This window comes from Thamnophis sirtalis, unplaced genomic scaffold (assembly GCF_051295495.1).
Source record: "Thamnophis sirtalis isolate CommonGarterSnake01/CBP01778 unplaced genomic scaffold, rThaSir2_p1.2 scaffold_4, whole genome shotgun sequence".
NCBI classification, from domain to species: Eukaryota; Metazoa; Chordata; class Lepidosauria; order Squamata; family Natricidae; genus Thamnophis; species Thamnophis sirtalis.
Window position 1 is genome coordinate 135,602,953 of NW_028261384.1, and position 16,756 is coordinate 135,619,708.

Consider the following 16,756-nt stretch of genomic DNA (forward strand, 5'->3'; position numbering starts at 1 on the left):
AACAGGAGGATATTTCAATTCAGCAACAATCAATGCATTTTGAACCCCAGGGGGATTGGCACAGATTTGTTTCAGAGTCCTTCCTACAGGTTTCCTCCCATTTATTCTCCTCTGTCAGAATACATGCTCAAATCCTGATGTAATTCATGAAACGAATTGGCAATCTCAAGGGCATCCTAATAGACAATGATAGGTTTTCTGATTAGGTGCACTCTCAGATATAAATTTGAAGGAATCATGATGAAAGACAGAGACATTTTCAAGAGTGTAGATGTTGCTGCTCCTAGTATTCTTGATGAAGAAAATAGGGACGCTGAGCTGTCCTGCAAGTGATGCTTTCCTTATTCCTCATGAGTGGTACCAACCTGGTGACCTCGTGATTGGAGGGATGACGTCCCACATCTATTACAACCTTTTTGGTATTGATTTTAAGGAATATCCTTCTCTAACACCTTATGACATACCATTGTAAGGATTTTTTCCTCTTTTCCTAATCTTAATCTGTTTCCTCTAATTTTCTTATGAGAGCATCAATATAGGGGTTATATCTTGTCCTTCTAGTTATGAGAGAGTACACTTTTTGGTTTTTTACTTGATTTTAAAGAAATCAATGATGCAACCTTTCTTATGAGAATAATAAATTTCTTTTTCCAATGAGATATTTAAATCTTTTGCAGTATAATAATGAAATTCTACCAGCACATCCTTGCCTTGGCCTTTGCTGTGAAGGAGATCAATGAGGACTCCCAGATCTTACCCAATGTCACTCTCGGGTTCCATATCTATGACAGTTACAACAACCCAAGGATGACCTATCGTACCACTCTGGACCTGCTTTTTAAATACCAGGAATTTGTCCCAAACTACAAATGTGATAGCCAGAAGAATCTCAAGGCTATCATTGGGGGACTGGATTTTGCCACATCATCTTATATAGCTGAAATTATAGGATTCTTAAAGATTCCACAAGTACATTCAAAAGGGGTTTAGAAGAAAATTCATAATCTTATTGTTGTTATGGAATAATTTATATACATAAAAATTAGGCTTAGGTTTGCGTTAATAAGTGTTGGAATGTTCTGCATGGCTTAATGTCAAATATTTAGCATTGTTATTTGAAACTACCATGTCAGTTACACAAAGTGAATATAAGGAATAGCTATTATTTGAATATTTGAATTTGTTTGCTAAAATAATTGATTTTATTTTTTTTATTTATTTTGTGAAGTGTGTATTAGATAACATATGTAAGCATAAACAGGATTATAATACATGAAATGGATACGAATAAAAAAGGATCATTAGGACATGGACAGTAGGCTCGCTGGTGCCTTTATGCAGGACCCTTTCAGACCCCTTAGGAAAGGGAAGAGGTTGATAGTAGACAGTCTAAGGTTAAAGCTTTGGGGATTTCGAGAATAAACCACAGAGTCAGGTAGTGCATTCCAGCCAATGACAGTTCTGTTGTCATATTTTCTGAAATCGAGTTTGGAGCATTTTACCTTAAGTTTGCATCTATTGTGTGCTCATGTGTTTTTGTGTTTGAAGCTGAATTAGTCATTGACAAGTGGGACATTGTAGCAGATAATGTTATGTACTACACTTAGGTCTGACCAGAGGGGCACAGGGGGCTCTTGCGAGCTCTTTTTTTGGCTGCGAGAACATCCTCTAGCACGCTGAAAGCTAAAATGTAGGTTGAGAGGGCCAGGCTGAGGCACGGGGGCTAGTCCTTCACTGTTTCCAGGGAAGCCCTGTGGGCCAGATCTAAGAACTCCCTAGGCTCTATCCAGCCGCTGGGCCTTGAGATTGTCACCCCTGATCTAGTGCATATGATTGAAATATTTCCCCAAAATTGTGTCTATATTCTTTAGGAAATGCTAGGACAACAATTTTCCTTGGATATATGTTAAATGAAAACAATTGGAAAAATTAAATTTGAACAAAAGTCTCATCAGAATTCAACTGGACTTTCTTTTAGCTGACTTGTGTCGCATTACCTCAGGAGGAATTTCAGACCAGTAAGCCCTCTTCACTTTATTTCATGGTCCCCAAAGAGGACCAGCAGTACATTGGGATCATCCAACTCCTTCACCATTTCAGGTGGACATGGATTGGGATATTTTCTGTTCGTAATAACAATGGAGAAAAATTCTTACAGAAAATGCAGCCCTTACTTTCACAGAATGGAATATGTTCAGAATTCATAGAAAGGCTTGACCCAACAATACACTTTGAAAACGTGGAAGAAACCTATCTACAAATTTTCATTACTTCAATTAATATGTTGAATAGCAATTCTAATGCATTTCTTGTCTATGGACCATCCTGTGTAATTATATGGCTAGGATTTGTTATATTTATAACAGATCCTGAAAGAATGGAAACTGCCTTAATTGGGAAGGTGTGGATCGTGACTGCAATGATTGATTTTGTACTATCAGGCGTTACAATCAATTCGGATCTCAAGATGTTCCATGGGGCTCTTTCCTTCACCATTCATTCAACAGCTGTTGCAGGTTTCAGGGAATTTCTTCAGACAATTAATCCTCTTTCAGACTCCAGAGATGGGTTTCGACAAGATAATTGGGAACAGTCATTTGACTGTTCATTTCCAAAGTCAGAGTTACAAGAAATACACAGTAGGAGATGCACTGAGGAGATGAAGCTGGAGGACCTTCCAGCACCTCTGTTTGAAATGGAAATGACTGGCCAAAGCTACAGTGTCTACAATGCTGTTTATGCTGTGGCTCATGCTTTGCAGGCTCTAGACATGTTGAGGTTCAATAGGAGGAAAACCATGATGATTAAAATCCCTGATCTTCCACAGCTACAGCCTTGGCAGGTATTCCATTGGCACTGGAGGCTACTTTTATTTCAATCAGCAGTTTGAAATAGAATTACCTTTAGAACCCATTGTGGAAACTCTTAATATATTCTGCATGGGTGGAAAAAAATAGAAATAGAACCCTTTCTTGACAGTAATTAGTCGAGGAAAAATTGCTTTCAGAAATTCTGGGTGCTCCATAATAGCAGATATTTACAATAGAAATAGAAATAGAATAGAATAGAATAGAATAGAATAGAATAGAATAGAATAGAATAGAATAGAATAGAATAGAATAGAATAGAATAGAATAGAATAGAATAGAATAGAATAGAATAGAATAGAATAGAATAACAGAGTTGAAAGGTACCTTGGAGTTTTTCTAGTCCAACCCACTGCTGAGACAGGAAACCCTACACCACTTCAGACAAATGGTTATCTAATCTCTAATCTACCCAATTCCTACAACTGTTCTTCATATGTTTAGTTTCCAGTCCCCTAATCATCTTTATTGTTATTCTATGCACTCTTTCTAGAGTCTCAGCATCTTTTTTTTACATTGTGGCAGCCAAATATGAAGGCAGTATTGTATGGGGTTACGAAGGTAATTTAAAGTGGTATTAACTGTTCAAGTGATCCTTATTTATTCCCTCTTTTTATGCAGCCTAGAACTGGGATGGATTTTTTTGTCAGTATCTGGACACTGCTGGCTCATATTTAAATATGTTGTCCACCAAGACTCCAAAATCCCTCCTAAAAATTACTACTTTTGAGCAAGGAACTACATATACACTACCTGTATTTATTTTCATGCCTAAATGTAGAACCTTACTTTTTTAACTATTGAATTTCATTTTATTAGATAGCCTCCAATGTTTAAGTCTGTCAAGATCTTTCGGTATCTTGAGCCTATCTTCTTGAGTGTTGGCTATTCCTGCCAGTTTGGTGTCATCTGCATATTTGATGAGTTCCACATCTGTTCCCCCCTCCAAGTCATTGATGAAGATGTTGAAGAGCACTGGGCCTTAAACCGAGCCTTAGGGTACCCCACTGCATTCTTTCCTTCATGTAGATGAAATTCCATTGACAACTACACTTTGAGTGCAGTTGGTCAGTCAGTTATGAATCCATCTGATGGTGATGCTGTCTAACCCACATTTTGTACTTTATCTAGTAGTAGGTTATGGTCTACTTCATCAAATGCCTTACTGAAGTCCAAGTATATCAACTAATTTTGTCACTTTGCCAAAGAATGCAACAAGATTAATCTGGCATGATCTCTTTTTGACAAAACGATGTTGGTTTTTGTTTTTTTCTTTGTGGGCTTCTAGTTTTTTTCTGATTCATTGCTTGATTGTCTTTTCCAGAATCTTCCCTGATATTGAGGTCAGGCTGATAGCTCTGAGGTTTCCTGGATCTATATTTTTCCATTTTTGAAGATAGGAACTACATCAGCACTTTTCCAGTCCTCTGGCTGTTCCATAGTGCTCTAGGATCTTTGAAAGATATAGTTCAGTGGTTCTGCTATCTCATCTGCCAGTTTCTTCAGAACTTTCTGGTGTAATCTATCCAGGTGATTTGAACTCATTTAGGGTAGACAGGTGCTCATATACAATTTTCTTCCCTATTTTAACATCTGTTCCTAATCTGTTTTTTATGGGGTTGTTTTTGATATGTTGGATTGCTGTTTCTCTTTGTGTAAAGACAGTGGCAAAAAAACCCAAATTGAGTTGTTTTGCTTACTCCCTGTTGATTGTACCTTCTTGACACTTTCTCCCAGCAATGGAGCAATTGTTTCCTTGTCTTTTTTCTTGTATTTAACATATTGGAAGAAGCTTTTTTTTGGTCACAAGCTGTTTATTAGACAGCCATTTGTTTGAAATGTTGTAGGATCTTCTCATTGAGCTGGCTTATTACTAGAAAACATTCAAGGTATCTTGCATCTGTGTTATGTAGTTCAGTATAAAATAGATACCACAAATGATAAATAATATTTAATAAATCAGCATAACTTGAACAATAATAGTTAAAAGGATAATTTATATTACTTTTTGTTATCTCTTCAAAAAGTAATCAATTCTCCAGCTAAGTGACTAACTTAGTTTTCTGTCTCTTTGGGATATTTAGAGGCATAGTAGGCCCTTTTTAAATGTAGCATGCATAGTATGAAACAACCTTATATTTGCAACAGTCTCTATCAGATTCTAACTCTCATTTATCTATTAAAGAAAGTTTCTGTCTCAAATTCTAAAATCTGGAAATTAACCAGACCTCAGACTCTGAAACAGCTTTGTACCAATGAGTAAATATTATACATTATCTATCTTGAATTAGTTTTGTTAGTAAATGGATAAAGTGATACAATTCCAAAAGGCTATTTTCTTTCCGATTCTCTGCATTGTTATATTTCCTTAAAATAATATCAAATAAATCAAAGAGTTGACATATATATTTCCATTTAATATTGATTATAAAATTTCTAAGTTTAGGTATTTAATAATAGTTATTGTATAGGGCAGAATGAGTGAATGTAACATGGATATCTTTTTGTCTTCTCTATTATGTTGCTTTTAATTCCCTCTCTCTTTTATTCCCTTTCAATTAGCTCCATTCATTTCTTCAAGGCATTTCTTTTAACAATTCAGCTGGGGGGAGAGTGTTTCTGAATGATAAAGGGGAAGCAACTGGTGGATTCGACATCACCAACTTGATCACTTTTCCAAATAGATCCTTTCAGAGAGTTCGAGTTGGAAAGCTGGATCTAAAGGCTCCAAAAGGGAAGGAATTATGGGTTGATGAAGATGTGATTGTTTGGAATCGAGCTTTTAACCAGGTACCTAATTAGTGAATCAACCATGATGATACCATTTTGAGCCTAGTCTTTTTCAAAATCTGATTTCTCATTTTCAAAAGAAACGAAGGCATATTCTTTTCAAATGCTGTTGATGATCAAGCACTCATTGAATTGAAAAAAAAATGATATTGCAGTGTAAAAGCATTGTTTGCATGTTTGGTTTGCATTTACAATAGATTGTCAACATGTCATGATTTTATTTACTGATCAAATAAGAAGCCTTTGGGAAGTCAAAAGTAATTCTCTTCCATAAAGGAGATAAATTACAAACAGTTTTAAATATCTCCAATTTCAAAATATTTTATCTTTATCATCAGGTTCTTCCACTTTCTCGATGCAATGACCCTTGTTTCCCTGGATCCTGGAAGAAAGGGATTGAGGGGAATCAGTTCTGCTGCTTTGACTGTGTTCCATGTCCAGAAGGGAAGATTTCAAATCAAAATGGTAGGGTAGGAAATCTACCATTTTTCATTAGACTCAAGCAAACTTTAACAAACTATTTTGATGAATAAAATTAATAAGATAATTTTCAGTAATATGCAATGCCTTGATGAAAAAATATCCTTGATTTTCCTTCCAGATATGGATGATTGTTTTGAATGTTCAGAAGATCATTATCCAAATAAAGAAAAGAATGGATGTAAACTGAAACTGCTGGTTTTCCTAACTTTTGAAGAACCCTTAGGAATTGGTTCAGCCTCAACAGCTCTTGGTTTCTTCTTCTGGACCTCTTGGATTCTTGGAATTTTTATTAAGAACAAAGATACTCCCATTGTCAAAGCCAACAACAGGTCCCTCACCTACACCCTCCTTGTCTCTCTTTTGCTCTGTTTTCTCTCCTCTTTGCTATTCCTCAGCCAGGCTGGAAAAGTGACCTGCCTTCTCCGACAATCAATGTTTGGCATCACCTTCTCGGTGGCCATTTCTAGTGTACTGGCCAAAACAACCACGGTAGTTGTTGCTTTCATGGCCACTAAACCTGGTTCTCAATGAGGAAATGGGTGGGGAAAAGATTGGCCTTTTCTATTGTACTCTCATGCTCTTTCTTCCAAGTATGTATATGTATTGTTTGGTTGTCGACATCTCCCCCATTCCCGGAGTTGGACATGCATTCACAGCCCCAAGAAATGATTTTACAATGCAATGAGGGGTCAGCTTTCTTCTTCTACTGTGTCTTGGGCTACATGGGTATCTTGGCCATCGCCAGCTTTATTGTGGCTTTCCTTGCCCGTAAATTACCTGACAGCTTTAACGAAGCCAAGTTCATCACCTTCAGCATGTTGGCCTTTTGCAGTGTGTGGATCTCCTTCTTTCCAGCCTATCTGAGCACAAAAGGCAAAGCCATGGTAGCTGTGGAGGTCTTCTCCATTTTGGTCTCCAGCGCTGCATTATTGGGATGCATATTCCTCCCAAAATGCTACATCATTGTTTTCCGTCCCGACCTCAACCACAGGGAGCAACTCATAAAGAGAAATTAATTTCTGGCTCCGAAGAATTGCTGAAAATATTACTAGAATGACTAATACCTATATTTAACATATAAGTGATGGGGCAGAAGGGCATTTCTGTCAAAGAAAGATTTGTTCAGGATGTTTATGATTATTTAGATTTATTATTTTTGCCCATTTCAAAATCTGTGCTCATACTTCTTCATTTTCCCCATTTCCCAAGATTCTTTAACCTGATGCTTTCTCCTTTTCATCACGTGCATTGAACTTGATTTTGGTTGTCTAAGTTTCTTATTCCCTGTTAGGTTTTATCAGATTTGATGAACATGAAATGATATCCCATGTTTTCAGAGACATTACATGAATTCCTAAAGTATTACATAAATACAGCAAGAAGTATATTTCCATTTTAAAAACATAAATTTATCAAAGTATCACTAACTTTGTATTAGTCAGTGTTCTTTCAAATGTGAAATTTATTGAGTTTGTAATTCTTGTAAGCTTAACTGCATCTTAGAAAAGCATGACCATTATTTGAGTATATTCCTCTGCAAAGACTTCAAGCAATAAATTAGATTATTTGAACCTTGGTGTGTGCAGCTGTTTTTTTATCCTGTCTGATATTAATCTTCACTCCTTCAATTGTTTTCTGGGGAACAATGGAAAACATCAGAATGCCATATGATGTAAAAGCAGAAGCGAAGCAGCAGATGACCATGCAACAGTAGATGTTATGCTCCACAATTTATGGTATCTATTTCCTTTGACAATGTTCCAAATAATACAAAAGATGCAGAATTTGGTGCATCCAATATCTGTCAATTTCAAACTGAACCTGGCAGGAGCCATTTCTCATTTCTTTGTTGCCATATATTGTTGAGATGTCTGTGTGGGGATTGGGGGGTGAGGAGAAGTTTGAATGTCCTGCCAGAAAAAGCACCAATCTTTCTCTTTGGAACCAAGGTCATCTCCATAGATGTCAGAATATGTAGAATGGGAGTACCAAGGTAGCCCCCCCAAATCATTTAATTGGACAATGTGACCAGTTACACTTGGGGAGGGAATGATTTTCTATTTTACTTATGCAGAAACCCTGGGAAATATTTAGGAATATTGAGGAAGAATCCAGCCTTGGAGTTCTGATTTGCTTGAGCTCATTAGTCAGAACCTGGAAAGTATCCCTGGGACAGCTGGAAGCTCTTGTGCTATAGTTTCTATGGCAGAGGAGTCACAGTAGCCACAAAGATGCTTTTTTAAAAAGCAAGTGGACCGAGTTTTTTTCTTTGAGGAAGCTGAAATTTTGCTTCAAATTTGATCAAATTTTCTTTGAAGTCATCTGGTCTTAGCACGATCCCCGAGAGTTCTTGCAAGGTTCTCTAGACAACCTGTATTGTTTTTATGGAGTTCTTCCTTCTCTCCCTCCCTCCCTCCCTTCGTTCCTCCCTCCCTTCCTCCTTGATAGCTGATATTTCACTGCACAGCCCTCATGAATGTAATAAAAATAATGTTTCCACAGCTTTCATACAGGTACCTCTAAATCTCTGAGGAAATTCTCAAAAACTCATTATATATCAGCATCAATCATTTGGAAGTTGAACTTTTGAGCCCACAATCATACTTTGGGAGAAGATATGGTATTCCAACAAGATGGCTTCCTTCCCCTGTTGGGATTCCTCTCTAAATATTGCTGTTTCATTGGTACTTTAGCTCTGCATAATATTAGTCAAGTTTAGGGAACCAGATGAAAATTTGGTCCTCCTGAAATTTTGCTCTTGCACATGATACATGACTGGCATCCTCATATGTTCAAGAATTGACTACATTATGTCTATGTAACCAAGCCTTGAATGTACTATGAATCACCTTATTTTTTTTCAGAGAAGCACACATGGGCTACATGGGTATCTTGGCCATTGCCAGCTTTATTGTGGCTTTTCTTGCACGTAAATTACCTGACAGCTTTAATGAAGCCAAGTTCATCACCTTCAGCATGTTGGCCTTCTGCAGTGTGTGGATCTCCTTCTTTTCAGCCTCTCTGAGCACAAAAGGAAAAGACATGGTAGGTGTGGAGGTCTTCTCCATTTTGGTCTCCAGTGCTCCAATCCTGGGATGCATATTCCTGCCAAAATGCTACATCATTATTTTGCGGCCTGACCTTAGGGAACAACTTATTAAGAGAAATTAGTTTATCATGATACTGCCTCGGAGACATTGCCTAAAAAGAAATAGAAAGAATGCTGTCTGTAGGAAAAATAATACTATATATGTTATAGGAACAGATTTATTGTGATTGTCAATTGCAAAATAAATGCTCACGTTGATATGTTTTCACCATTTTCCTGGATTCTTTAACCAAGTCCTTTCTTCTTTTTAACCCCTCCATTGAATTTGATTTTGGTCATCTAGCTTTCTTGTTCCCTAAAGAGCTGGATTTATAGGCTTCACCATGGTTACAATTGTATAAATCCCTACTGTCCTTCTAAACATTCCAAAACAAGTAGAAACAATACTTCACAAAATTTAAAAGTTGGTCCAATTATGTGGTCCCTGCTGCTAATAGCAGTAATCCAGCATACTATACTTTTAACCCTATATATCACCAGCCACCTTCACATTCCATTAATCTTATGAGCTGAGTGGCTAAAACTTCCCATCCTATTATAGACTGCAGGCTGTAACTCTGTCTTTTATAGCTCCAACTTGCCAATTTGTCCAAGTACAAACAGCAGATCAGAAGATCTATTGCAGTCACTGGTAGGACACTGCAAAGGGACAAAAAACAAGTTACCAGTTAAATACTTAGTTTTTCCTGAAGTTTTTTCGGGAAGAAAAAGCAGTCCCTCTTCCACATAGATACTACATCTTTGCTATGGACCCGGTCCTGGAGGTGGGTGGAGCTAAAATTCCCATTGAGATATAGTACCACATGTCAATTAAGAGATGCCCCAGTGCTTATTTACATGGATCAAAGCAGAGAAAATCCTCAACCAGTTTTTAGGGGCAACCAAAGGATGACCTCCAAGCAGCCCAAAAGATAATATATCTTCAGTTTCATTAGGGCTCTTGAAGCCAAGGACAGAACAGTAGTCCCCCCCCCATCTTTGAGAAGGGAAGTTTATTAACTTTGCCATGATGACTAAAGAGCAAACCATGAGAAATGGCTGTTGGAATTAGATATGTCTAGTTTAATGAAAAGAAGGACTGGGGTGAGATTATAGCAGTGTCACAATCACTAAGGGATTGCCATAAGGAAGATGGGGGTTAACCTATTTTCCAAAGCACCACAAGGCAGAACAAGAAGCAATGGATTGAAACTAATCAAGGAAAGGACCAAGCTAGAACTAAGGAGAATTTTCCTGACAGGACAATTAAACAGTGGAATGACTTTGTCAGAATATTCATGAACTGGCAGATACATGGTAACAAGGTTAGCCAATTTATAGGCAATGCAACTGGGTCAATGCAATTTGGTGACTGAGAGCCATGCCAGATGGCTTGGAGCCTGGGCGTGACTTACCTATGCAGCTCTGAGTCTGTGCAAGGGAACTGATCTAGTCTACTATCTGGGCTCTTCTCTGCTGTACTCTGCCTGTGGTTGTACTTATTTTCAATCTCTTCTCTCTACCATGTTGGAAGAACCATTGTTGGTATTGTATATGTACTTATGTGTTATATTGTATATAAAGAGAAGTTAATGAATCCTGCTGAATCCTGTCTGTGCTTTCTGGATGTGATTTTTTGCAGCAAACTCTGACAGACTTGCCTTCAAAAACTTTATGTGATCCAATACTGGAAGTTTTTAAGAAGAGATGGAGAACCATATACATGAAATGGTAGAGAATTTCCTGCCTGAGCAGGGGTTGGACTAGAAAATCTCCAAGGTCCCTTCCAACTCTGTTATTCTGTAGAAATGATTAAGGTGGAATATAGTGTAAAAATTAAAATAAAATAATAAAATAAAAAATAAAATAAAATCTGGGGTGGAATGTGAGAAAGATTAAAAGATGAAACATCTCTGATAAACTTGCAATCCAAATTCCACCCAGTTTTTACCCACACTGTCAGTTTGCACAAGGAGATGTCATTTCCATGGCATCAATAATAGGTTGATTGTTATGCTTTATTAGAATTCCCAAGAATAATCAGCCTAAATTCCTTGGAGTAGACTCAGCCAGCTGCATCAATTCAGCAGAAGGCTGTTTAAAAAAAAAAAACACACAAAAAAAACTGTACTTTCCTTGAATTGAACTTCTTGGCTAGGTCCACTCTGTCAATCCTGAAGTCATTTTGGGGCATCTTCATTGCTGCCACAGTAGGGCTGGCTGAAGCTGTGGGAACAGGAGGGGGAGATAGAGACAGATGGGGACTTATAGCCAGAATAAAATTCTTTCTTCTGGGAACTTAGGACATTCTCTCCAGATGCAGGGGAGGCCTGGATGGAAACCAACTGTAGTTGGGACGGTGACCGGATTGGACCATGTGATGGACATATGGACTGGGGCAAGAGTCGGCAACATTAAACACTTAAAGAGCCACAAAGGTTGTAACCAGAAGCCCTCCGATCAATTCTGGAACCAATCATAAGTCCAGTTCCACCACAAAGTCTCCTATCATAATGTCCTTTTTCCTCTGCCAACCTGAAGTCCGGTTATCCTACCATAGAGTCTCCTCCTAGCATGACGTCCTTTTTCCTCTACCTCTCCTAACTGAATACCCTATCAATTGTGGAAGCGACGGTAACAGGGAGCTGCAACAGAGGGATGAAAGAGCCACATGCAGCTCCAGAGCTGTGGGTTGCCGATCTCTGGTCTGAGGGAAAGAGCTTTTAATTTGGGTGGGCAAAACCATAGTACTTTCAGAGTCGGGTTTTCACTAAACGTGCCAATATGACATGCCTAATAAATTTGGAGTTTGAGAAGCACCTTGGCCTCGGAGTTTTGATTGTGTTGGGTCTGTTACTTGGAACCCTGACGCACACTTTCTGGGATATTTCAATATCTGAATTTTGATCTGCTGGATGGGGAAAAACTGTTCTGTCAGAATCAGCTTCCTGATTTTGCTCAGAAGATTAGGCAAAATTAGACAGTGTGGTTCTCTGACACAATAATACATGGAAGTGTCAGCAGCTGACAAGGAGTTCAACTGAAGGGAAAGCTCATTCTTGGCATTGTCTGAAGCAATAGTGGTGCAGCTCTAAAAAAAGATGAATACCATTTGCTTCCATCATTTGCTTCCATCTTCACCTAAGTATAGTACACAAAATTGTCTGCTACAACATCCTTCCTGTTAATGACTGCTTTAGATTCAATTGCAATAATACATGAGCACACAATAGATACAAACTTATAGTAAACCACTCCAAACTCGATTGCAGAAAATACGACTTCAGCAACAGAGTGGTCAATGCCTGGAATGCTCTACCTGAGTCTGTTGTTACATCCTCAAACCCCCTAAACGTTAACCTTAAACTGTCTACTGGGGACCTCACCCTATTCCTAAGAGGTCCATAAAGGGTGTGTGCATAAGCACATCAATGTTCGAACTGTTCCTTTCCTACTGTCTCCATTTATTTGTACTCATTTCCTTTGTTCATTTGCATGTTTATACTTATACCTGTTATCTTCTACATGTTTGACAAACTAAATAAATGAACAAATAAATAAACAAACTAATAACTGAATAACTAAATCATAGAGGTAGATTCTGCCAATCATTGTAACCATTTTCCTGGAGGCTGATGGATCCAGTCCCAACCAAAGTTACTATTAGTGATTACTATTACTATTAGATAACTGTAACTTTACAGACAAAACTTAGATTTTGCCCTAGTCTTACAGTCCACAGTCCTGATGAAAGAAATTGTATATCAGAAAGGGACCCTAAAGAAGGAGAAGAAATCAAATTATAATTTGTATACATTGGGGGGGGGGAAGTATATTATTGTTTTTTCTAAATTTAACAACTCAGGTTTTGACATAGCTATCAAAGAAAAGAAAAACAGAAAGAATTTCATAGTGTATATTTAAATGAATTTCCTGCAATTTGTCATATGCAATTTGAGGAAAAGGTAAAGTCCAAAATCAGGACCCTCCTTTTAAAGGAGAGCACATCGTGATGATATTTGCATAAGCCCAATGATATAGAAAGAAGCTCTAGGAATCCAAGATTCAGTGGAGAACCTGTATTAATTTAGACGTTCCTCCCTCCCTCCCTCCCTTCCTCCTTCCCTTCCTTTCTCCATGACAGCTGGCAACATACTACCCAACCCTAAAGTATGTAGTAAAAAAATATATGGTTCCACAGCCTTTTTAACAGTCTCATCTAGATCTCTGAGGAAATTTTCAATATTCACTATCTATCAGTATAGATAATAAAAAAAGAAAAAAATAATAGAAAAAAAATAAAAAGAATGCCACCTATAAGAAAAATATTGTATATAAAGTTATAAGAACAGTTCTTTTTCATTTTCGTCCAAGAACTATTTGTGTATGATATTTATGATTATTAAGATTTATAACGATTGTCGGTTCCAAAAGAAGTGCTCATGTTGTTGCGTTATTACCATTTTCTAAGATTCCTGAACCAAATCCTTTCTTCTTTTCAACACATCCATTGAATTTGATTTTGGTGATCTAGCTGTCTTGTTCCCTGTTAGGATCTTTTGGATATTGGCTCAAATGATGCCCAGTGTTTGGAGAGACATTTTCATCCATTCCTAAAGTGTTACATAAAAACAGTAAAAAGCTGATTACCATTTTCTGACCGTACAGTTAACACTGTATCATAGGATATCAGTTTCTGATTTGTAAGTGTTCTTTCAAGCATAAAATGTATTGAGTTTTTGAATCTTGTACATTTATCTTCATCTTTTAAAAGGCAATAAATCAGATTAATTGAACGTGATTATGTGTGGATCCGTTTTCTGCCTGACGTTTATTTCCTGTCCAATTTTGTTTTCCGGAGGGCAATGGAAACAACTAGCATCACATCTAACCTACAAGCAGAAGCAGTGTCTGACCATACAACAGTGGACGCTCTCCTGCACTGTGTGTGCAATTTGTGTGCAACTTTGCAGCATTCCAAGGTGGCGCAGTGGTTAAATGCAGCACTGCAGGCTGACTGCTAGATCAGCAGTTCAGCGGTTCAAATCTCACCGGCTCAGGGTTGACTCAGCCTTCCATCCTTCCGAGGTGGGTAAAATGAGGACCCGGATTGTTGTTGGGGGCAATATGCTGACTCTGTAAACTGCTTAGAGAGGGCTGAAAGCCCTATGAAGCGGTATATAAGTCTACTGTTATTGCTATTATTATTCCAACTATGCAAGAAATGGTCCAGATCTTCAAAAAGTAATAACAGGCTGTGGCTAGGATCTTCTCCTTGCATAGGGTGTTTGACTAAAAGACCTCAGAAGTCCCTACCAACCCTAAATAAAAATCAAGTAAAATAAAGAAAAATAAAATTAATATGATGTGGCAAGTGAGAAAAGAATTATAGGATAAAACATGTGCAATGACATTGTGATATAAATTTATAAATGCATAGTGAGTTACAGAAAAGGATGACATTTCCTTGCCATCAAACGTAGATTGATCAACCATAGGGAGCAACTCAAAAAGAGAAATTCATTAATTAATTAGTGATCGGGGCAGAGGGGCATTTCTGTCAAAGAAAGATTTGTGTAGGATGTTTATGATTATTTAGATTTATTATTTTTCCCATTTCAAAATCTGTGCTCATGCTTCTTCACTTTCCCCATTTCCCAGGATTCTTTAACCTAATGATTTCTCCTTTTCATCACGTACAGTGAACTTGATTTTGGTCATCTAAGTTTCTTATTCCCTGTTAGGATTTTTCAGATATTGACGAACATCAAATGATGTCCGATGTTTGCACAGACATTACATGAATTCCTAAAGAATTACATAAATACAGTAAGAAGTATATTTCCATTTTAAAAATATACATTTATCACAGAATCATTAACTTTGTATTTGTCAGTGTTCTTTCAAATGTAAAATTTATTGAGTTTGTAATTGTTGTGTCATCGTTCCAAGTATCATGCAGAATTAAATTGGAGTCCAAGGCAAAACGATCCTTAAAGTTCCAATTTAATAAGTCAGACATCTTAGCACCTCTGTGGGATCCCAATTCTGGAAGTTACATCGGATTCCCAACCAATTGAAAGTTCATGATCTTGTCCCCACACTCACAAACCCATCACATGGTCCAATCTTCTTCTTCCACGCTGCCATCTACACCCAGCTGGTTCCGGTCAGGTGCAGAGGTGCGGAGACAAAAGATGACCTTGGGCTTCTAGAAAAGAATGACAACAAAACATTCCACAATTTTACTCCTTTCTATTCCCCCCTTCCAATTACTACAATAATGAAACAGCATAATGAAATAAGAGAGTGTGTGGCAGGTCAAAGATCCTAAAAGGAATATAACTGCAGGCCTGACATCTTCTAAGCTTAACTGCATTTTAGAAAAAGATGACCATTATTTGAGTATATTCCTCTGCAAAGACTTTAAGCAATAAATTAGATTATTTGAACCTTGGTGTGTGGAGCTGTTTTTTTCCCCTGTCTGATATTAATCTCCACTCCTACAATTGTTTTCTGGGGAACAATGGGAAACATCAGAATGCCATATGATGTAAAAGCAGAAGCAGAAACAGCAGCTGACCATGCAACAGTGGATGTTATGCTCCACAATTTGTGCAATCTATTCCCTTTGAGAATGTTCCAAATAATACAAAAGATGGAGAATTTGTCCATCCAATATCTGTCAATTTCAAACAGAACCCGGCAGGAGCCATTTCTCAGTTGTCACATACTGTGGAGATGTGTGTGTGTGTGTGTTTGTGTACCGGTAGCGGAAATTTTGAGGTGTTTGGGAATCGGTAAATACTACTTCTGACTGTCCCTGTCCCCATCTATTCTCTGCCTCCTGAGTCACAGCTGATCAGGAGGAAATGGGCATTTTACATTAACCTTCCAATGGAGTGGTGTGGGAATAGAAATTTTACAGTGCCCTTCCCCTGCTACACCCACCAAGCCATGCCCACACAGCCATACCCATAGAATCAGTAGTAAAATAATTTGAATCCCACCACTGCTAGGTGTTGTGACTCAGCAGTTATGCTTAGAGATTTTTCAGCATACAAAATTCAGTGTAGTGATCCAGCAGTTCTGCTGAGAGCTTTTTCAGGATCAAGAGTCATTAGGCAGCTGGGAGTGGTTAGAGGCCGGTTTGGAGATAAAAGGAGAGATGCTGCCACGCCCCAGTTGCTGGAGTCAACATATGTTCATTCATTCCTTCGTGTGTTCCGTGTCTGGTACAATATTGCTGGCTTATTACTCGTGATTATGCCTGTTACATTTGGAGAAATGCTTTGATGTTTTCATGTAAAACTGTTCCATGAAGACTTCGGAAGAAGTGCATCTTGCTTGTAAGGATTTATTTTGGAATTCTTATCAGAGTTTTGTTTACGTTATTTTCTGGGCTCGAGGCCAGTTTGAACTGAAAAACTGATAAAAAGTCCTCTTAAGCCTTGTTTGTCTGCGTTGGTTAATGAGCCGTGCAAGGGGGGGGGGGTGGTTCAGAACAGATTGACTCCAGCCAGATAAG

At 37.9% G+C, this 16,756-nt stretch overlaps 1 pseudogene; it reads left to right on the forward strand.

The window, feature by feature from the left end:
- The first annotated feature begins 684 nt into the window (after nucleotides 1–684).
- Nucleotides 685–7,205, forward strand: LOC148046791 (vomeronasal type-2 receptor 26-like; annotated as a pseudogene).
- The last annotated feature ends 9,551 nt before the right edge of the window (nucleotides 7,206–16,756 follow it).